This window comes from Sminthopsis crassicaudata, chromosome 1 (genome assembly GCF_048593235.1).
Source record: "Sminthopsis crassicaudata isolate SCR6 chromosome 1, ASM4859323v1, whole genome shotgun sequence".
Taxonomy (NCBI): Eukaryota; Metazoa; Chordata; class Mammalia; order Dasyuromorphia; family Dasyuridae; genus Sminthopsis; species Sminthopsis crassicaudata.
Genome location: NC_133617.1, coordinates 436,509,305 through 436,525,363, shown reverse-complemented (window position 1 = coordinate 436,525,363; position 16,059 = coordinate 436,509,305). Strand labels below are relative to the sequence as shown.

Here is a 16,059-nt window from a genome sequence, read left to right as displayed (position 1 = left end):
AGAGAGACATACAGAGAGAGACACACAGGAGCTGGACTGAGAGCTGGAGAGCCGAGTCTATTGGGCTGTTGAAGTTTTTAGCTGGGAATTCATTTCAATTCTAGTTTGACAGATTCACTTTTTCTACTATCTGAACTTAGAGTACTTCCCAATCAAAAGTAGTTCTGTGACAGGGAGCCTAAAGTCCCTGTGTGGCTTAGGACAGAGTTCTGATCTTAGACTCATAATGCTCAGGTTTAAATGCAGCCTTAGGCCTGTCTTCATCTTTGTCTGCCTCAGCTGCTTCATCTATAAAATGGGAATTATAATAAAAATCTACCTCCTGTGACTTATGAACATATATATTGTTGCATTATTTTTTACTCATACCTGACTCTTGAACCAATATGGAGGTTTATTGGCAAAGTTACTAGAGTATTTTACTATTTCCTCCCGTCCTCAATTTGCAGATGAAGAAATTGAGGAAAATAGGGTTCAGTGATTTGCCCAAAGTCAAATAGATAAATGTTTAAAAGCAGATTTGAACTCAGGAAGGTGATTCTTCCTGATTGAAGTCTGGGTAATCCACCCACTATACCACTAGGTCCCTGAATAAAGTGCCTTGCAAAGTTTCAGTTGCAATTCATTCATATACATATATATTTCCAGGTATCAAGACAAATAAAAAGTGACTGCATTAGACAAGGAGTATGATGTTTCCATAATGCTTTTATCCATTCCCATGACATCATTATTTCCTTCTATACAGGACACTTTTTAGAACTGTCCAGAAGACAGGGCTGCTTTGGGAGGCAATTGACTCTCTGCCAGCCTAAACTGTGGATCTTTAAGCACAGACTTGATGACTGTTTGTAGGAAGGAAAAAGAGCATGGGAATGGGAATGGACTAGATGGCCATCAGGATACTTTCCATCTCTGAAGTTCTGGTGTTCCTTCAGCCTCTTCCTAGAATCAGTCCTAGACCAGAGTCTCCACCTGGGAGTCCTACCTCCCATAGGACAGGACAAAAAGGTGCTCATTCACACCCACTCCTCACCCACCCTTTCACTTGACTAGTATTGTTAGTAGCCCTATTCCCCACCAGTCAACCATATTCATAATCTTCAAATTATCTTCTATTCTCTGCTGTCTCAGGAACTGATTGAGCTACCTCTATAGAATCTCTTAACCAGCACCTGTTCTCTACTTCTACAATAACCCATCCTATTTGTCTTCTATCCTAGATCAATGGGGGTTTTCAACGCAACCATATATAAAGATCCCTGGGAAAGGGGCATATGTTGACTTCTTTACCTATCAGTCTGACTCAAGCTTCACTGGAGACCTCTGCCCTAAAGACAATTGCAGTGCTGCCTAACTGGACATCCTCCTGTCATTAACTGTATTGCCATCCTTTCTTCAAACTGTTGCCCAAATAATATTTCCATTGCACTGCTGCAATCATGGCATAACTTCACACAAAAGCCTCAAGAAGCTCCCTCTTCTATTTTCTTCTGCTGGTTAATTTGTGATCCTGCCACTCAAGACCCTAATCTTTTTCCTCATATTCCTCTACAATCTACTTTTCCTTTTTGAAATACTTTACATATTGGCTAAGATATCTAGTGTGGATCAGTCTCTATGCTTGGGGTCATTGTTTCCAAGTCTGGAATGGATTTTTTTTTTCTCCCATGTTCTAGTGAAATCTCTTCCCTTATTCAAAGGGGAACTTCACTGTCACTACTTCCTTGAAGGAGCTTCCCCAAGTAAAGGTACTTTTACCTCAAGTTTGTCACAGTATTTTCCCTGACTCTCTTTGCTTTTTTTTCTTTACTCTTCTGCCTGAGAAGGGCTGGTCTAGTTTATGTCTTTCTTCCTTTACTGTGCAGGCTACCAAAGACCAGGGTTGTTTTATTTATCATTCCCTTCCCAGGGACTTACAAACAGTAGGTGTTTAGTATTTATGGAATTGATTCAGCACTGTTCAAAGAAGCCAAACCGAAGCCTAAGTTAGCAGAAAATTTATTTTGCCTTTAAGTGTCATTTATAACTGGTGGTTACGATGATTAAACAAGTTCTGCATCTGAGTCTCAAACTTTGAATGAAACACTGTCATACAGTAGTGAAAAGTAGTGAAAAGACTCTGGTCCCGCATCTGATATCCAACTCATGGAAGGAAAAAATGAATACTCCCTTTGGAAAGCATGCATGTTAAAGGGATCTCAATTTTACTAGTTAGTACAACAGTCAGTATTTTTAAATTTTTACTATTTAGTATTAGTATTCATAGTATTTAACTAGTTAGTACAATAGCATTATTTTATCAAAGTTAATAGGATAGATTTATCCATCATAGGATCCTGAAAATAACCAAAGCAGCCATACCCAGTTCATTTAAAGTCAGTCTGGAGACAGTTTGTTTCTGTCTGAATCATTTACAGAAATAGCGACATCCTCATTCAGGCAGAAAACAGGACGTCAAGATCATAATCCAGATAAACTTTGGGGAGGATGGAGAAGAAAGTTATACCTCTTGGAAGAGAAGAATGCAAAACAGGTGGGAACTTGTCTTCTTTTTAGTGTCAGTAGGAAACTGTTGAAGGGCAATTTTTGAGGAATAGCAAGCTTCATTCAGGATATGCAAAAAAAAAAAAAAAAAAAGTTGCAAGTCAGTTCAATCTAAAAGCAGCAACATTCTAACTGTTGCTGGGTTAGGAAAAGAAGGCAGAAAAACATAGTAGAAACAAGGTGTTCATTTATGAAAGAATCTCAAGTAGCACTTACCTGTCTTATTTTCTGGAGGTGACTGGATGATAAAAAGTCTAGGGTACAAGAGAGTGATCAAGTAACAACCAGCCAGCTCAGAAAAAGCTACTCTCTTTAGTAGGTCTTGCATTTTCCTGTTTCTTTTATAAGAGACAATCCTGATTAAATAATTGGAACATCATGGATCCTTGGGTGAAATCTCTTGAAAGAACAAGCAAATATTTTCTTGAATTAAGCCAATGATTTAATTCTTCAACTGGCAACTGATAAAGGAACTCTTCTCAATTGCATGTCTAAGAAAACATGTGTCAGTTTTCTATCTAGCAACTAATTATGAAAGACTTTACACATAAATTGACAAATTGAAACACCCTTTCTGTGGCTGCATTTACTTTCAGTAAGAACTAAAGATGTTCTTCTAATAAGAGAAAGCTCAGAGAAAGAAGCTGCTGAACAAAAACACTATCATAGTCTTTCCTAACTCCCTAAATTAGAAGCTGTATGATGCCTCTCTAATTGTGGTTATTTTTCAAATTCCATTTCAATTTTTTCAATTGTCAATTCTCTTTTCCAACCATTGTAGGGCAAGTAGGACTCTAAATCTATTGCAAATATTGATATTTATACAAAAGAAATTCTTGCAGTGCCCTGTTAAGAAGAAAAGGAAGAAATAAAAGAAGGAAAGAAGGAAAGAAGGAAGGAAGGAAGGGAGGGAGGGAGGGAGGGAGGGAGGGAGGGAAGAAGGAAGGAAGGAAAGAAGGAGAAAAAGAAATTAAGTTCAAGGTTATTTTGAGTCCATCATATTTCTGTCTATAGGTAGATAGCATGCTTCACTGTGAGTCTTGAAGCTAGGCTTAGTCATTGAATTGCTCACAATTCTTATGTCTTCCAAAGTTCATTATCTCTACAATATGGTGATTACTGTACAAATCATTCTCCTGGTTCTGTTAACTTACCTGCATCAATTTATAGAAGTCTTTCCAGGTTTTTCTGAAACCATTCTCTTCATCTTAAAGCACAATGCACATTTACATGCTTTCCTTGTTCAGCTATTCCCCCATTTGATATTTCTGATCAGTATTTTATTCTTTGCCCCCTCAAAAAAAAAAAGCTACCTTTTTATACATTTTTGGTTCCTTTCCTCTTTCTTTTATCAATTTGAGGTACAGATCTAGCAATAGTATTACTAGATCAAAAGATATCCACTGTTTAAATGCTTATTTGGGCATACTTCCAAATTGCTTTTCAGAATGACTAAATCAATTCAAAACTCTGTAATATGCCTCTTTTCTTACAGTCTTTCCAATATTTGTCATTTTCCTTTTTTTTTTTTTTGTCAACTTAGCCAATCTGAAGACTTTGAGGTACTACCTCAAAGTTGTTTTAATTTAAATTTCTTTTAAGTATTAGATTTGAGCATGATTTCATATGGCTAAGGAAAGTATGGATTTCTGCCTTTGAAAACTGCCTCTTCATATCCTTTCACTACTTATCTATTGAAAATGGGTCTTATTTTTATCACTTTTGACTCAGTTCTCTATTTATTGTGGAAATGATATTTTTATCACAGAAATTTTTTACAAAGATTTTCCCACAGTTTCTTCCCTTCTAATTTTTGCTATATTTGCTTTTGTGCAAAAACTTTTAAATTTAATATCCTTAAAATTGTCCATTTCACCTCCTGTGAATCTCTTTACCTCTTGTTTAGTAATGATCATTTGCACTCTCCATTTATATGTATATTGTGTAAGGGTCCTATTCCTTCAATGTATCCTTAACTCTCTGAGGTAAAGGACTTTGTCTTATTTCCATTTTCTATCTTTTTCCATATCTACTAGTTCAATTCTCTGCTTGTAACTTTTGATGGAAGATAAAACTATATAAATTAAGTATTCTTCACAGAGATGTTTGCTTAAGAAACTCAAGTATGAATGTATGTTTGAAAACTCATATGTAATAAGAGCATATGGTTTCTATAAATGTTTAATTTTAGTCCCACAGCATTTTGGAATTATTTTTTTTTCTATTTTCAACATGAGGAGTTAATGATTCATAAATTTTTCATTTAAACTTGTAAAATGGTAAAAAAAAAAAAAAAAAAAAAAAAAAAAAAAAAAAAAGAAAAGAAACATTATTTAGTATTTTATTTTTACCAGTCACATGTAAAACAATTTAACATTCCTATTTAAAACTTCCAGATTCTTACTCTTCCTCTCCTATGATCCTCCCCTCAATGAAAAGATACATGTGAACTCATGTAAAAACATTGTTTAAAATTCACTTTGTGGGAATATAGGATAGTTTACCTCTCAGACTTGTGGAGGAGGAAGGAATTTGTGACCAAAGAAGAACTAGAGATCATTATTGATCACAAAATAGAAAATTTTAATTATATCAAATTAAAAAGCCTTTGTACAAACAAAACTAATGCAAACAAGATAATAAGGGAAGCAATAAACTGGGAAAACATTTTTGCAGAAGGCCTCATTTCCAAAATATATAGAGAATTGACTCTAAATTATAAGAAATCAAGCCATTCTTCAAATGATAAAGTCAAAGGATATGAACAGACAATTTTCAGATGATGAAATTGAAACTATTTCTACTCATATGAAAGAGTATTCCAAATCACTATTGATCTGAGAAATGCAAAGTAAGACAACTCTGAGATACCACTACACACCTGTCAGATTGGCTAAGATGAAAGGAAAAAATAATGATGAATGTTGGAGAGGATGTGGGAAAACTGCGACACTGATGCATTGTTGGTGGAGTTGTAAACAAATACAACTATTCTGGAGAGCAATTTGGAATTATGCTCAAAAAGTTATCAAACTGTGCATACCCTTTGATCTAGCAGTGTTACTACTAGGCTTATATATCCCAAAGAGATACTAAAGAAGGGAAAGGGAGCTGTATGTGCCAAAATGTTTGTAGCACCCCTTTTTATAGTGGCGAGAAACTGGAAAATAAATGGATGCCCATCAATTGGAGAATGGCTGGGTAAATTGTGGTATATGAAGGTTATGGAATATTATTGTTCTGTAAGAAATGACCAGCAGGATGAATACAGAGAGGCTTGGAGAGACTTATGAACTGATGCTGAGTGAAAGGAGCAGAACCAGGAGATCATTATACACTTCAACAACAATACTGTATGAGGATGTATTCTGATAGAAGTGGATATTTTCAACAAAGAGAAGATCTAATTCAGTTCCAATTGATCAATGATGGACAGAATCAGCTACACCCAGAGAAGGAACACTGGGAATGAATGTGGACTACTTGTATTTTTGTTTTTCTTCCCAGGTTATTTTTACCTTCTGAATACAATTCTTCATGTGCAACAAGAGAACTGTATGATTCTGCACACATATATTGTATCTAGTATATACTATAGCATATATAACATGTATAAGACTGTCTGCCATCTAGGGGAGGGGATGGAGAGCAGGAAGGGAAAAGTTGGAACAGATGTGAGTGCAAGGGATAATGTTGTAAAAAATTACTCATGGATATGTTCTGTCAATAAAAAGTTATAATTTTTTTAAAATTCAATTTGTGAAGAAAAAAAACAAAACCATAGACCTCCTCCAATCCTGTGCAAAAATAAATAAAGACAAAAACAAACAAAAAACCCTGACAAGGAAAATAACATTTTAAAAGTATGGTTCAGTCTGTTCGGAAATTAGTTCTTTTTCTGGCTATAGATAACATTTTTTGATGATAAGTCCTTCAGAGTTTTCTTGGATCATTGTATTGCTGAGAATAGTCAAGTTATTCATAGTTGATAATCTTAGGATATTGCTGTTACTTTTTACTTAGTAATGCCACTTTGCATGAACTCACAGAAATCTTTCCAAGTTTTTCTGAGATTATCCTGCTCATTATTTCTCACACTGCAACAGTATTCCATCACAATCACATATCACAGTTTGTTCAGTCACTCCCAACTGATAGACATCCTTTCAATTTCTAATTTCTAATGCCCTCAATTGTTCCCAGAAAAGAGCTGCTATAAATATCTTTTGTACATAACATCTTCTTTTCCTTTTTAAAAAAAATGTCTTTTGAGATATGTACAGGATAGTGTTATTCCTAGGTCAAAGTTTTGATTTCATACTCTTCAACAGAGTTGCAAATTCCTCTACAGAATGGTTGAATCAGTTCACAATTCCATCAATAATGCATTACTCTCAGGCAACTAGTTGGAGCAATGGATGGAGCACCAGCCCTGAAGTCAGGAGGACCTGAGTTCAAATCTGGCCTCAGATACTTAACACTTCCTAGCTGTATGACCCTGGGCAAGTCACTTAACCCCAATTGCCTCAGTAAAAAAAAAAAAAAAAAGCATTGCTCTCCTATTTCCCCCACATTCTCATGAAAATTTACTATGTCCTTTTTCTGGTCTATTAGCCAATTTAATAGCTATGGTTTAGTACCTTAGAATTGCTTTAATTAGCATTTCTCCAATCAAATGTGAAAGTATTTTTTCATATGGCAAAATGGTAAATTTTAAGGCAAAATTGCAAGAACAGTATACATAGTAGTGGTCCTTACCATGAAATGTTTGACCTAATAACTATCCTCCTTAACAATGCACTAATAAGAGACTCCATTTCTTAACACTGGGAACTTTTTTGGTTGTCTCCAATGCTCTTCCATCTCTTCTGCAAACCCTGACTTCTCTGGCTTTCCCTAAGGAGGAATTAAATTAAAATCCCATCTTCTAGAGGAAGCCTTTCCCAACTCTTCTTAATTTAAGTACCTCTCAATTATTTCCTATTTATCCTGTTTATAGCTTATTGGATATATCTATTTGTTGCTTGTTCCCCCACAATATATATTGAATTCCTTGAGAGCAGGAGCCTTTTTTGGAGTCTCTAAAACTTAGTGCCTGGAACAAAATAGGCACTTAATTAATGTATATTGATTGGTAAGGGAGAAATAAATTTCATAATTTATGAACATCAAAATGGAATATGTGTGACTGCTGTTGAGATTAGAATGGGTTTGATGTGGGTTGTGCTCCCTTTAAACTAATTCTTTCAGATGGGTTTATTCCTTTCTGATTCCCAGCCCTTCTTAGCTGATTCATTATCAATTCAAGAAACTAGGACCTTTGATTCACAAATCCTGTCAAAAGCACCCTTTTGAATTCCAATAGGAGATCTGGGCTCTCACAACCCCACCCAGATCTGAGCCAACTTGGGACATCACCCACAGGCCCCTTTGGCTAAATCTCTCATTATAAAAGAGCCAAGCTGGAGCTTTCCCTCTTTGCAGAGGTTCCTAATATTGCCTGATGCCTGGATGCCAAGGATCTCTGTCCACTGGAATCCTATTTCCGACGCCCCTTTGTTTCTACTTTCACCTTATACTAACTAGACTTTAACTTTCCTTCCAAACCCCATAATAAACCTTTTTATTAATCTAGGTTTTCAGGCCTGTAAATTCCTTTGCAGGGGACTCTGCTCCATCACTAGACTGCATTTAACTATGTATCCTTGCATCGAACCAAAAGGGGTTACCCCTTAACCTAACTCTCATCAGGTTCATCTCCCTGTATAGATAAAAAGGAATGAAAAAGGTAGTTTTGGGAACTGAATAGTCTGAGTGATGTAATATAGCTTCTAGGGGATACAGCAATAATTTTAAGACCCCCTGATCATAGAGGACTTCATAGACTCCTTGAAGTCATACTACCTCAGTTACTCTGCCCCAAAACCCCAGACTATGATCATTCCCTCTTAATGTTTGATGAGATAAAGGTCTTATCTTCTAGTGGTCCTCAAACCTTTAAAATAGGGGGCCAGTTGACTGTCCCTCAGACTGTTGGAGGGCCAGACTATAGTAAAAACAAAAACTCACACTGTCTCAGCCCATTTGCCATAACCCAGCTGCCTCATCGGGCCAGCGGGCTTTAGTTTGAGAACCCCTGTCTTAGACCAGCTTAAGCTATAGTCATTCCCTTTTAATGTTTGATGGGATAAAGGTCTTTATCCATTTTAGATATCATTAGAATATCAGGAGCCTTTCCAGTACCTTCCTCCATCATGTTATCCTAGGTGCCTCCTCCCATTAGGTCATTGTTCTTCTTACCCTATAAAAGAGTTTTGCATTTTGACATTCAGGGCTGGCTACTTTGAGAGGAGAGTCTGATCCAGTCAATTGATTTACTTCTCCACTAAATTAATTATCAAGTTGTTCTCTAATCTCTATCCTGCCTCAATTTCTCCAGCATTATACCCTTAAGCTTTAGGGAAGATATAATGATGATCCTGAGACTCTCATTCTATTCTGACAATCTTGTGTGCAATGATTCTAAAGTCTTCTGGCTTTAGGAGAGTCCTAGGTCTGCTGGTCTGGGATAATCAAATTCCTGAGACCACGCCTCAGTTCTACCTCTAGGCCATAAAATTAGCATATAAATAACATGAAGAACTAGATAAATGTATCTCCTGATTTCTAGTTCTTTACTTGGACTTTAGCCCACTTCAATTGCTGCTTCAATTGGCATTACAATCACAATAAATGTTGCCCCTTGGATATGGGGTCAAGCCTGAAAATTCTTTTGAGATATCTTATGACACCAGTCTGTGACCCCAAACTTTTGGGATCCCTTCCCAATCTCAACATGAGGAATTAGGAAGTTGGGATATTCAAGGAACATGTGTATCTATGCTGAAGTCCCCTAGCAAAAAGGATTTAGGATGGTAAAATTATTGAACTCTTAAAGAGTGAGGGCTAAAGTCCTGGTCTCCTGACCAGGAGATAATAGACTACTAGGTCTTGGTGATAAATTTGAATATATGATGCTGAAAGAGAAGTAAAGGGAGAATCTGGCACTGACAATGTGAAGTAAAGCATATTCTGAGTTCCCCATATCTATCACAAGAGTGGGAGTGGGAGTTAAGAAAATACATCTGATGAGAGTATAACTACCTGAGACAGCCTTGTAAAGTTAAGTAAAATCACCAATAAAAAGTTATACAAACTCAAATGGTCTTACATACAGAATGTCAATTCTTAGATTCCTGGATAAAATAAATCTTCAGAAAATGTCTCTTTGCAACTCACTTCTCTCTTGAGAATGATATTGCCTGCCAAGGAAGTCTTTCTCTTGGTGTCTCTTTAACAATAAAAGCCTTTTTTATCACAGCCTTTGAGTTAGTGAATTTCCTTCTCTGTGAACTCCTGCCTTGGAAAAAAAGGGAACTCTCACCATTCCTGTCACACTTGTCCTTCAGTACCGTGCCCTCATCACATGCAGCATCCATACCAAAGGAAGCAATGCATTCAGGAGAAATCCTTATCTCAGTGAGAATCAGGAAAATTGGAAAAAGCAAAAATACATAGATAGACAGATAAAAAGAAGCTAAGATACAAGAAAATTTGTTCTTTATGGAGCACGTATTCCAGAGAAAGAGGGAGTGAATCTGGGAAGTAAATCTGGAGTGGAACTGTCGTTATGCCACAATTCTCTTTTATTGTCCTGACTCATTTTCCCTAATTATCCTGACTCAGTTCTGCCTCAGTTTCCCTGCTTCTCAGTTCTGCAAAACCTCCCCTCCCTCTTTTCAGAATACTTGATAAGGATAAAAGATCTTATGTTTTAGAATATCAGAATGCCTCTCCCCATTCCAAAGTATTGGAGTGTCAGATACTGTCTCATCAAGATGCTTCTCCCCATGTCTGGGGTACATTCCCCTGATTGTGTCATCCCATCTCCTCTGGCTCGCCCCAGCCTGTCAGAGTCCCTTTCCCCACTCTCAGCACCCTGCCTCTGCCCCTGCCTCAGTCTACCCCCTGCATCTGAGCCACATGTATATATGTCTTTGAAAACTCACATTGTTTGCTGGATTCTTGGAGATGCTAGTCTCATTCAACCCTGGGACCAAACCATGGATCCCTTTGGTCCCAGTAAATCTCTCCATTTAATAAATTATTAAATACTCCCTAATCTCTATCTTGCTCAGTTTCTTCACCATTACACTGTGAAGTACATTGGAATAAGAGTAGGGTTTATTCATTGGTAGCCAGGGATCCCTGGAATACTGAGAAGGGATTGAAGAGAATAAAAGGGGATAGAAATATGACTCCCTGAGAAATGAGTATAGAAGACATAGCAATAGATGGAAAGAAGTGAGCTAAGAGAAGTGATTACACTGTTCAAGTCCCTCTGAAGTCTCAGTCTTGTGACAGGAAGTAGTGTTGCATCCTCTGAGGTTACAGAAACCAAACTCACAAGAGACAAGGACAAGAAAGTGAGACAGAGAGTTTGGGAGCCAGATCAAGAGACAGGTGCGTCTGCCACTGGCCTTGAAGTCAATCAGAATACAGGGCACCTAGAATGTGCATTCTCTATGTGGGCAGTGGTGGTATCATTACAGCCCCTACCAAGTGTCTGAATCCCCTGTTACTGGCAGAAGAGGTTTTGGGGGTGGGTGCAATGGGAGATGATAGTGTCCCTACTTCCTATTGGAATCACAATACATCAACATTCTTTGTCCAGAAAACACTAGTCTGGCTATTGGAATCGACTTGATATTTTGACTCTGATTTTTTTTAATTTTTTCCTTGATGGAAGAGTCTTCTCCATTTTGTTCCTTCTCCTGGATGTCAGACTTCAAAACTATGCTCCTGTGCAAATGGCACATTTGCTCCTCAAGCTCCCTTTCACTCCACTTTGTGTCGTCTTTCCCTAATGTAACCTTCTGGTGCTTAAGGAATGGCTTTGCTTATTGCTCATATTTTTATTCCCAATACTGAATTCAGAGCGTGGCACATGGCACTTAAGAAATGTTAACTAAATTCAAAAGGAACCAGAGTATGAGGTAGCAATTATAAAACTACATTCTCTTTTTACCCTTCCCAAATTGCTGGGAAGCACTACTGGTATTTTCAGTGAATTACAAGGATGCTGATACAGCTTATGTGGCCACACAAGCTGCCAGGGGTCTGGACTCCATAGAGCCAGCACTATCCTCTGGGCCAACAGATTGCCTCTGTTGTTTTTACTGGAGCCTACTTCTGCCTCAAAAGGTTGGGCCTTTCCTTTAAGTTTGCTACTATTAAAGGATCAGATTTGGGTAGCTCAGGCCTAGAAACCGAGGCAATGATGGAAGTTTCAAGAGACAGATCTCAACTTCTTGTAAGGAAGGATTAGATATCACAATTTAAAACTGCTCTTTTGGGAGGCTGAATAACTACCTTAAACCTGGGTACAAAGTATATTCACTGCCCCCACTACCCCACTTCACCTCTATTGTGCTTCTTGTGTCACAATTGTTCACTTTTTTGTACAACTTGGGCCCGGACAATATGAAATTTTAGAGCTTAGGGAGACATCCAAGACCTAAAAGTTCTCCCCCATCTCCCAAAAAAATGTAGAATTTAGGGAAATCTTTAGGTTGAAAGAAAACACTGCAAACGGTAGAGACTGAAATATTTATTAAAAATAGACAAGTTTAATGTTCAAAATTTCATATGAAAGAGTTTAAAATGTAGATGAATAGCCCCTCCCCCCCTGCCCCATTCTTCCTCCGAGGTGTTTTCCCCCCCCCGGCTCTCTGCCCTTGACAGCCGCGCCCTGACGTTCCCCGCCCCTCCTCCCTGGCTTCGGGGTTGGCACTGCTTGGGCTTTATTAAGGAGTGTGTGGGAGCGCAGAGGAGGCTCCTCTAAGGTGACTGCCCCTTTTTACCTTGGGGAAACCCGCTTTCCTCCCCCCCAAGGCCATTGCTGACCGGATCAAATCCAAGGGGCTCGGGAAGCTGCAGGTGTATTGGCAGATGTGCCAGAAGCAGCGCCGAGATGAGAACGGTTTTAAGTGCCGTCGCGTGCCCGAGTCTCAGAGACAACTCCTTCTGGCTTCGGAGGATCCTCAGCAAGTTTTGGATTCTTTTTCCGAGCAGTTCCGAAAGGCCTTTTTAGAACTGCTCAGAAGAGGATTTGGCTCGAAGAGATTCCACAACAACGTCATTTATAATGAGTACATCAGTCACCGAGAGCATGTTCACATGAATGCCACCCAGTGGGAAACACTGAGTTCACCAGCTGGTTAGGCAGAGAAGGTTTATGCAAAGTGGCTGAGACAGCCGAAGGCTGGTGGTAAATTCAGTACATTAATAAAGACCTAGAAACTGTTCGGAGACAAGTACGGGAGGAAAAAAAGAAGCAGCACCCCATGATGAAGAAAAAACTGCCAAGTTTATTGAAGAACAAATAAGAGGAGGTTTAGAAAGAAAAGAACAGGAATGTCCAGTCTTCACCGAATGAAGGAGGAAAAATGGTGAAGAGAAAGTTGCCTTCAATTTGAATAAAGGAGCAAGTACTTCAGGTGCATCTTCCAAACCAAGTTCTCCAGGTCCTAGTGCTTTGAGAATGGTGGGAAATATAGCATCAGTGAAACGGAAAGAACCATCCCACAGCTCGTCTCAGCCAAAAGAAAAGAAGAAGAAATCAGCACTTGATAAAATCGTGGAGCTTGAAGAACTAAAGAAAAAAAAAAGTGCTCCATCAAATTATTGGTTGTACCCTGACATTATTGTGAAAATTATAACCAAAAACTTGGAGAGAAACATAATAAAAAAGGAGTTGTCCAGGAAATAATGGACAAATACACTGCAGTGCTAAAGATGATGGATTCCGGAGCCTTGACCAGATTCATTTGGTGACAGTCGTACCAGCACCTGGAAAAAAGAGTTTTGGTTTTGAAGGGAGGGTACAGGGGAAATGAAGCAATCCTGGAATCCATCAGTGAGAACACTTTTTCTGCCACTGTCATGATTGAAATTGGCCCTTTAAAGGGCCAAAGAGCTCAAGGTATTCAGTATGAGGATCTCTCTCAACTTGCCTGAGGATGGAAATTGGCAAAATTAAAAAATGATGTTTTCTACAAAAACACATGACTCTACCATGTTAGGATGCTTTTTTTGTATGTGACAAAAGAATCTATTTAAACACTGCTGTTTAGAATCCATTCAGATTCATTAATATTTAAGCTGTACAATTCTCAAATTTTATTCTTGCTTGTATTTCCTTTTGTAATATGCTTTGGAATGTTGTACCTTTTAGGGAAAGAATGATATTCCAGAAAATACTTAGACAAATAGCTGAGCTCTGACATTACCAGATCGTGCCAAACTGAAAGAGACACTTCTGGACTCAGTAGTGCTTCTCCACAGTCTCCTTATTGGGGTGGGCAGCAATTGTGGTGTACAACTGGTTGATGAAAAGGATTCATGGAAGGGGATAATTTTAAGTGAAATGCAAAATGTTACCCAAGGAAAAAAGATCACACAAAAAGGATGAGGAGAGAAAGTTGAGCCTCACAGAGACATTTAGCAGAATGAAGTCTGCCAGGATTTTGAGAGGGAGAACATTAGCTCTGAGAAAGGCATGAGGAGAAGCAGAATAAAATGTGATAGGAATGGGAAAGACAGAAAAAGAGAAAGATGGCTTGAAAGCATGGAAGGAGGGAGAAGGATCATCTTGAGCAGCTGCAGCACCAGAAAAGGTGAAGAAGCAGAAAAGGGAGGAAGGTAATGGAATGAGAGAGACCTTTGAGGAAAGGTCAGAAGAGAAGTTTCTACTCATCACAAATCAGTGCAAGAGGATCATGGAAGAGTGGCAGACAGCCACTCAAAGAGGAGTAACTAAAAGATATCAGCATTAACAAAAAGGAAGCCCAGCTTAGCTGAGTCCTCACTAGCAGAATGAGGATCTGAAAAAAAGAGAGCAACACTGAGGAAAACAGCAGCAGAAGAAGGAGGAGAAGGAGATAGACAGTAGTAATTATGAAGAAATATCGGAGCAATTGGCTGAAGAAATGAGTGAAGAGTAAGAACAGGAGAATGAAAATTTAGCTGTTACACAGTCAAGATTTGACTGGGATTTGGGAGAGGAGAGGGGACACTGCCATCCAATATCATGGGGAAAGAGAATTCCATCCCAACTCTCCAGCCTTATCTCCCATTGAGGTGAAGCAGGAGCTCCTCAAATGCCTGGTACCCTCCAGGGTGGTCTGGTTGTAGAAGAATCCCAGAGTCTGAACAGGAATGAAGAAAGGCTCATATACCCTAGTATATAAGGCAGAGGATATAAAGACTGATGAAATCACGTCTCTGCGATGGTTGGAAATAGAAATGATTATCTCCTTGAGGAGAATGTACCTCATCCTGAAAGCTCAGCACTCAAACTTTGTCACAGCAGTAGCAAGAGGAAGAACAGCTCAGCTGTGACCTCCTCTAGAAATTAGCCACAACAAAGTTTTTTTGTTTTATGTTGAGACTCATGGATTTTGTTATTAAAAAAAATTTAAATTTCAGTAGTAGCTTCTGTTGGATTCCATGTCCATGGTCTGGGACAGGTTTGGACTCTATTCAGCATCATCATAGCTGCTACAGTTGTATTTAGCTCCACAACTCTTAAAGGTTTCAGGAACTCCATTTGATCTATGAGAAGCATTAACATAATTCCAACAGCTGTAGTGGAGAGGCCAATGCAAAGAAAAGTTAGTCCCAATAAGAGGTACTGATTAATATAGCCAGTGGCAGCAAGTAATATAATAACGAGTCCAATTAAAAGCATTATTCCTCCTATGAAGATTAAGATGAATGTTTTTTTGTATTTAGTCCAGCAAGCTTTTTTACGAGATTGCTCTTGAAAAGTGACTTGTGAAGAATCAGTGACTTCCATTTTTCCTTTGGACCTTGTCTTCCTAAAAACAAAAACAAAAACAAAAACAGGATCTTTATACCTAGGAAAACAAAGTTCAAAACTCATGACTTTTTTTTTTTTTTTTTTTTTGTCCAGGACTACTCAGTAACATCATCCTCAGAAAGCTAGCAGCTTTTATAAATGTGGGGACTTTAATTATTGTTTACTAATACAGTTTCAAGAGATAAATGAATCCTCTGTTATATTTAAAGTGGTTATCAATATAACTATAGATTAGATTTTACAACACCCTATCATCCTTTTAAATATATCCTTCTCTGGCCAAGAGAGAAGGCAAGCAATATCATTAGACAGAAAGATAATTGATTATTATCTCAAAATGATCCTTAAAAAGACAATCCAGCCCATCTACTCAGACAGGAGCTAGGTTTCATGTGATAGTCCCTTCCAGACCAATTAAAGTAATTTTTCCAATTCTCTCAATAGACAGTCTCATCTCCTAAAATGTTCACTTGGCATGGCTGTATTTTTCTAAAAAAAATTAATATATCCATATAAATCCCATTTATGCTTCATGTCCAGCAATTTTAAATCCCTTAAGATCAATGAATTTCATTTCTTGGCTTTTGAGC

The 16,059-nt window shown here is 38.1% G+C and overlaps 1 pseudogene; it reads left to right on the top strand.

The window, feature by feature from the left end:
• Nucleotides 1-12,444: 12,444 nt before the first annotated feature.
• Nucleotides 12,445-13,692, top strand: LOC141550305 (DNA/RNA-binding protein KIN17 pseudogene; annotated as a pseudogene).
• Nucleotides 13,693-16,059: the final 2,367 nt, after the last annotated feature.